Below are 7351 nucleotides of genomic sequence, written 5' to 3' on the forward strand. Positions count from 1 at the left end.
GGTACTCAACACAGCAATCTGAGTATGTTGTAAGTAATACCATCCTCACCAGGCGACGTGGAGTTGCCCTTAGTTAGTGCTGCATCAAGTTCATAATTAGTGAAAGGAATGTTGCAGTCATCTGCCTTGCTGAGCATAAAGCAAACAAGTCTCTCCCTTGCATCATATTTGTCCATTAATTTCGCCTGTGTGGTACTGGGAAGACTGCCATAGCTAGACGTAGCAGCCCAAGCACTAACTCATTCGCTCTATGTAAGGGATGAGGGTGCGCGATCTGCCCAGTTCTGTTACCCTTAATTCTATTTATGTCCCTCCATGCCCGGCTAAGTGGGGTGTGAGCATAAAGACCATTGACACATTGTTCCCAGTCTGTTTGCCGCAGTTCTGTCATACGCTCTCTGGCAGCAGCAAGGGCAGTTTGGAAGAGGCTCAGCATTGCAGGGGTACGATGGTTTCTATAGGCTAGGCCTAGTCTGTGAACAATGCGTTTAAGTGTTCGAAGTTTAGTATCATTGTAATAAGTATGGCTTTTATAGGAGGTATGATTATTATGGAAGTTAGATGGGTTTACATTACCATGAGGTTTCAGTGGCGGTTCTAAGTAGTTCTGAATACTGCTCACAAGGTCACTGTTAAAGGTCTTAACGGAGGAACACTCATAGGAATTATACCAGCCAGCCACATGTGCAACAAAATCATCATGCTGATCAGTGGGAACATTAAAACGTTTCCATTTGAATATCCCACCAGGGAGGATAGTATTACCAATATCTAGTGAGGTTAGTCTTGGGAAATGATCACATGATATATCTGTTACAATGGAAGACTCACAGCTGGCAGAAGTAATGTTGAAGCCAAGACACAGATCAAGGACGCCTCCATACATATGTGTGGGTTCAAGGTCACCTACAATTTGAACATTATCATGACTGTTTAAGAGTGACAACAGGTGATTACCATTACGATTACCAAACTGAGAGTTTCCAATGCTTTTGTGTCTTGTATTATAATCACCAATAATAAGAGTAGGTTCAGACTGAGCACAAGTTGGGAGCTCCAAGTAATTAAACTTATCAGCAGGAGCATACAAGTTAAATATGTTGAGAGCAGAGTTCCCAATATAAATCCTAACACCGTGATATTGTAGCCCCTCTGTTTTCTTATGTGCAAGAAGTTGATGGGGAAGTGATTTTTTAATATATAGAACACAAGAGTTAGTAGATTTGAGGTTATATGCAACAAATGATGGCAATTTAGGGGGTTGGGATTTTTCAGGGACTCTGCACTCTTGTAGACACACAACATCAATGGGTTCAGTGGTTACTTTATGATGAAGTTCAGGAAGTCTTTTTCTAAGTGATGCAATGTTCCAGCTTAATATAGAAAGTTTATATGAGTTTAGATCCATTATAGTAGTCCTGGGATCTTGTTGAGTTTCTCAGCATAATGAAAAAATTGTTCATATAAATAGCAGAGGTTATCAATGTCAGCAGTGTTACCCTGGTCCATGAGTTTTTTAAGTGCACTTCCAGTTGTAAGGCCTCGTGGGAGTCTTTGTTTACACAGAGCACGACGCTGTTCACGTGTGAATGTATGATAGGTGACACCACCACTCACATTCCCTCCTCCACTAACATTACAAACATCACTATAACTGTCATCAACAACACCACTACCAACATTGTGTTCATTACATTTATCAACAGTATTGTATTCAACATTAATGTCAATGTGGCTAACCTCATCACACTCGGCACCACCACTTATATTACGCTCATCACTATTACTAACATCATAGACTCCACTGCCCTCAGCATGATGCTCACTATATTTATCAACACAACTATTGGATTCGTCATTACCGTAATTAAGGACACCACTACTACCTTGCTCAACAGCCTTACACTCGCTTTCATAATTTGTGACAATCTAAGACCCGCGTCAAGAAACACTTGTCCTATTTCCGGACGAACCTTACCTAACCACCCTATCAAATATTACATATAAATCTTTGAAAAACTGTCAAAATTTTTCCCAGGTACAAGTGCCCTGTAACTGGTAATATTAAATATAATTATTTTCCTTACTTGATTTTGTTGACAAAGACGTAAAAATGTTTGAAGTTTTATACTCGAGATTATTCCTCACAAAAAACTGAGAATTAACGAACAGTGAAGAAAATATCTTATTAAATCTGCATGTGATGTTTGAGGTGTCCTGTTTGAGATAAAGTGGTGAAGTGAACACCTTACCAAACAAACACTATCAGGGAACCTTGGACGCTCTCTTGGCAAGCTTCCACAAGACCAACGTAAACATTATACCATAAAAAAAATGAAGAACTCGAAGCTCATTGGCTAGAAATCGAATCCATGGTATGTTAGTCCTACAATTGGCACGCCAGTACTCCAATTGCATCACCATTCCATCCTAATGAGATTGATCTAATTACGCATTTGAAGAGATATCTTCTAAATTTTGCTACATTTATGTTGATAGTCTGTAAAAACCCGAATTTGTGGTCACAGTGGTGACTATGATAACCGCTCCCCCTACTGACAGAAATACGTATACCTAGTTGGATGTATTTTGTTAGGCTGGCACGGTGAAGCGATTAGAGCACTGAGAACATGAAAACATTTCTGTTTGAATATCCCACTAGGGATATTGATAGTGGTTAATCTTGGGAAATGGTCTGACTCTATATCTAATACAATGAGAAACTTTCAGCTGGCAAAGGTAATGTAGTACACTAGACACAGATCAATATGGCTCCATAGATGTGTTGGTTCAATTTGACCATCGTTATGATTACTTTCAGTACAAGAACTTCATATACGGAATGCAGATTCTAATCAACAAAACTGTTCTTCGTGAGATCAATTTTTTTTAGGCCTCGCATATAATTTTAAACCTTCTCAATGGTTTTATATAGTAATGTAGAAATGAACCTAGGATAATCCAATAAAGCCAAATTAAATATATCCACTGGGGACCTCTGTGACTTCTGTGCCAACCAAATTAGTAAGTTTATTCAGGTATACACAAATACAGTTACATAGATTATCATACATAGCAGCATATGTGTAATGTACCTAGGAAACCCCAAAAAAGTCAGACAGGTTGACTTATTTACAATGGGGTCTATGTCCAATAAAGTTTGATAAAGACCCCTTGTGACTTCTGTAGTCCATTTCTTTTTCTCCGCTACGCATCTACTAGAAAAATGACATGATGGATAATGAGAACCTTCAAAACTAGGGATGCCAAGCCCATGATGACACTCTTCAGGTCGCTTGTTCTATCTAGGCTGGAATATTGCTGCACACTAACAGCGCCTTTCAAGGCAGGTGAAATTACTGACCTAGAAAATGTACAGAGAACATTCACGGCGCGCATAACGGAGATAAAACACCTCAATTACTGGGAGCGCTTGAAGTTCCTCAACCAGTAGTCCCTAGAACGCAGGCGGGGGAGATACATAATTATACACTTGGAAAATCCTAGAGGGATTAGTAAAAAACTTGCACGCGAAAATCACTCCCTATGAAAACAAAAGACTCGGCAGACGATGCAACATCCCCCTAATGAAAAGAAGGAGCGCCCCTAGTACGATAAGACAACACAATAAGTGTCAGGGGCCCAAGACTGTTCAGTTGCCTCCCAGTATACATCAGGGGGGATTAACAATAGACCCCTGGCTGTCTTCAAGCAGGCACTGGACATGCACCTAAAGTCAGTACCTGACTAGCCGGACTGTGGCTCGTACGTTGGATTACATGCAGCCAGCAGTAACAGCCTGGTTGATCAGGCCCTGGTCCACCATGAGGCCTGGTCACAGACCGGGCCGCGGGGGCGTTGACCCCCGGAACTCTCTTCAGGTATACTCCAGTAACACGACAAACAACAATAATAACAACGACGACAAATAGCAACAACACACAGACTAACAGAACAACAACAAACACTGGGGATCTCACTGTGGAGATCAATAAACTAATCTAATAGCTAATTTAAGTACACTGGCCACGTTCACTCCATAAAATTTCAATTTTATATATATTTCTATTTAAAAATTAATAAAACAACACAGGCATGTTGATGGTGCGTATGCTAGGCAACCGAGGTGTGTAAATATGAATTTTGTTCTGAATTTTAATTAAGGGCCTGATACTTCGCCGCGCGGAGTAAAAAAAAATCGAAAAAATACGAAAATTGAGTTATTGTTACCAAAAAATAGCTGAACTTTCTGGCTTCACTCTGGTATAATTATTATCCTTGTACGATGTTTCTAACAGGAATTATAGTCATTTATAACAGGCATGGTGACAGCGCCTGGCCTAACAAGCGCTGACGCCGCATTTTTTTTTTTTTTTTTGCCCCCGTGTTATTTTTATCGTTTTCTTATATCTTTATGTCTAATATAATACAAAAATAACAAAAAAGGCACAATACCGTGACTGGAACGATACACAAATAACCCAGCAGCCCAGTGATGACCTAATCAAGACCCACATAACACTAACATGTGTGGATACTCAGAATGATATAAATCAACTGCAGAAATCACCCAAAAGTTCACAAATTACCAACTAATAGGACTCGTACTACCACGTCCTACCCCGCTGCCACTGAAGTGATACTCCACAACATTCACCCATCGCCTATTATTCACCTGAAGCCACAGCCAATGGACAAGGGTCAGAGCAATAAAAGAAGATCCAGTAACCAGCTAAGGACTCCTAACATCAAAGGTGAGAGCAGTAATAACACGAGGAAAACTTGTGGTACTGCCAGCCAGGACACAACCCTCATCACCCACCGGCATCACCACAACACACGACAGACAACAACAAACATGACCGCCGTCACAGTCCAAGATAACTCTTTCCCAGTATTTGATGTCAAGAAGATCACCGACCCAGAAATAGCTAAACTCCTTACGATTCAGAACCAAATGATCACCAAACTAACTCAAGAAATGCAGGAACTAAAAGCTAGCAATGCAGATTACCTCAACAAGATCACTGCTCTAGAACATAAACTAGACACTCTGGAACAACAAAGCAACACCCACACCCAGTCCCTAGACACCATCAACACTCTAAAAGACCAAGTCACCCTACTTACTACCAACATTGCTGTATAATCCTCCAGGTTTAGCGCTTCCCCTTGATTATAATAATAATAATACTACCAACATTACAGAGAAAAGATCAAGAGTGGACCAACAACTTGCCAATGTCATAACCAACTTCCAAGACCATAATGACCAACAGCAGCTATCTGACGCTGTTGTAGTTAACAGCAAACATCTCCCACCCACAGTCACCCAAGAGACCTGCATGGAGACCACCCTACAGCTTATCAAGGACCACCTTCGCCTTAACATACGTAGTGATGACCTAAAGGATTGCAAACTGATGGGCTACCAAGCAGGTAAAAAAACAGTGCTGTTAAAATTCCAAACTAGCCTACAAAGAAACAACCTACTAAAAACATCTATTTCTAAGAAAACTGATGTTTACGTCAATGAGTGCCCTACCAAATTAAGACAAAACCTTCTTTATCGGCTAAGAAAATTACGCTATTCCCAAAAAATCCACCAGTGCTTTGTGAGGGATGGAAAAATCGCAGTAAGGAAACAGCCCACTGGGAAGAGATACTTCATCTCTACAGAACATGACCTTAAAACATTCCTAAGTGAGGCTGGACTAACAGAATCAGAGTAAAGTGCAGAAAATACCCACAGTCCACCGTTAGTGTTATATTGTCATAAATTTGTGCCCCCCTAAAATTCTATTACCCCAGCTACTTTTGATTGTCATTGTTGTATTCAATGACCATTCTACCTCATAGTCTTAATTTGTTTAATATCTACAGAATCTATCTCCTTTTTTTACAACTTACCGCATCACTGTTCCATCTTATTTTATTATAAACTAGCCATAAGGTAAGTTGGTATTATGGCTAAGTGACTAAATACTAGTTTGTGAGTTTAGCAATGTGAATGCTTTTGTTTTGGCACAGTACATAGTTTCAGTATTGGAGTATCATAGGATTCATTATTTTAAGATAGAGATTAACATTTCTGTTTATGGTCAAATGGGTGAGTGAGTGTAAGTGTGAACCACCAGGTGGTATTCGTGTAGTTAGTTGATGGGGTGTATCAGGAAGATAAGATGTTTTCTAATGGTAGTTTTGAAGGTGATGAATGTGTCTGCAGTTCTAGAGTTCTCAGGTAGGGTGTTCCAGATTTTAGGGCCTTTGACATACATTGAATTTTTGTAAAGGTTTAGTCGGACACGGGGAATGTCGTAGAGATGTTTGTGTCTGGTGTTATGCCTTTGGGTTCTGTCACAACTATCAAGAAAGCGTTTTAGGTCAAGGTTAATATTGGAGTTTAAGGTCCTGTAGATGTAGATTGCACAGTAGTAAGTGTGGATGTACTGAACAGGGAGTAAGTTTAGATCTATGAAGAGTGGGGGGGTGTGTTGACAGGGATGGGATTTAGTGATTATTCTTACTGCAACTTTTTGTTGGGTTATTATTGGCTTTAGGTGTGTTGTTGCAGTTGTTCCCCAAGCACAGATAGCATAGGTGAGGTATGGATAAATAAGTGAGTGGTATAGTGTGAGAAGGGCATTTTGCGGCACGTAGTATCGTATCTTGGAGAGGATCCCAACTGTTTTGGATACTTTTTTGGTTATGTGTTGGATATGGATGCTGAAATTCAGGTTGTTGTCTAGGTGTAGGCCTAGGAATTTGCCCTCATTATGTCTGGTAATTAGAGTGTTGTCGATCTTAATGTTAATTTGTGCATCTCCTGCTCTGCTACCAAACATAATATAGTAGGTTTTTTCAGTGTTAAGCGTAAGTTTATTGGCTGTCATCCAAGTCGATATTTTGATCAGCTCCTCATTAACAATGGTGTTGAGGGTGGCAAGATTAGGGTGAGAGATGACAAAAGTCATGTCGTCAGCAAAGAGAATGGGTTTCAGGTGTTGGGATACGTTTGGAAGATCATTGATGTATATGAGGAAGAGCAGGGGACCAAGGACACTTCCCTGTGGAACTCCAGTATCAAGTGGCCGTGTTGTTGATGCTGTGTCTTTAATGGTAACATACTGATACCTATTAGTAAGGTAAGATTTGAAATAAGCAAGCGCATGGCCTCTTATACCGTAATGGTCAAGTTTGTGGAGTAGGATGTCGTGGTCTACTGTGTCAAAAGCTTTTCTTAGGTCTATAAAAATTCCTAGTGGATATTCCTTATTTTCCAATGCTGTGTAAAGCAGATCTAGTATTTTTATGATTGCATCATTAGTGCTTTTATTTTTCCTAAATCCAA

At 40.0% G+C, this 7351-nt stretch overlaps 1 protein-coding gene across 1 annotated transcript in view; it reads right to left on the minus strand.

The window, feature by feature from the left end:
- Positions 1-2226, minus strand: part of LOC128691212 (guanidinobutyrase-like) — a 56633-nt gene extending 54407 nt beyond the window's left edge. The window contains exon 1 of the mRNA XM_070089058.1: positions 2088-2226. The gene's annotated coding sequence lies outside the window, so the exon portion shown is untranslated. The remainder of the gene's footprint in view (positions 1-2087) is intronic.
- Between the last annotated feature and the right edge of the window lie 5125 nt (positions 2227-7351).

This window comes from Cherax quadricarinatus, chromosome 27 (assembly GCF_038502225.1).
Source record: "Cherax quadricarinatus isolate ZL_2023a chromosome 27, ASM3850222v1, whole genome shotgun sequence".
Lineage (NCBI taxonomy): Eukaryota > Metazoa > Arthropoda > Malacostraca > Decapoda > Parastacidae > Cherax > Cherax quadricarinatus.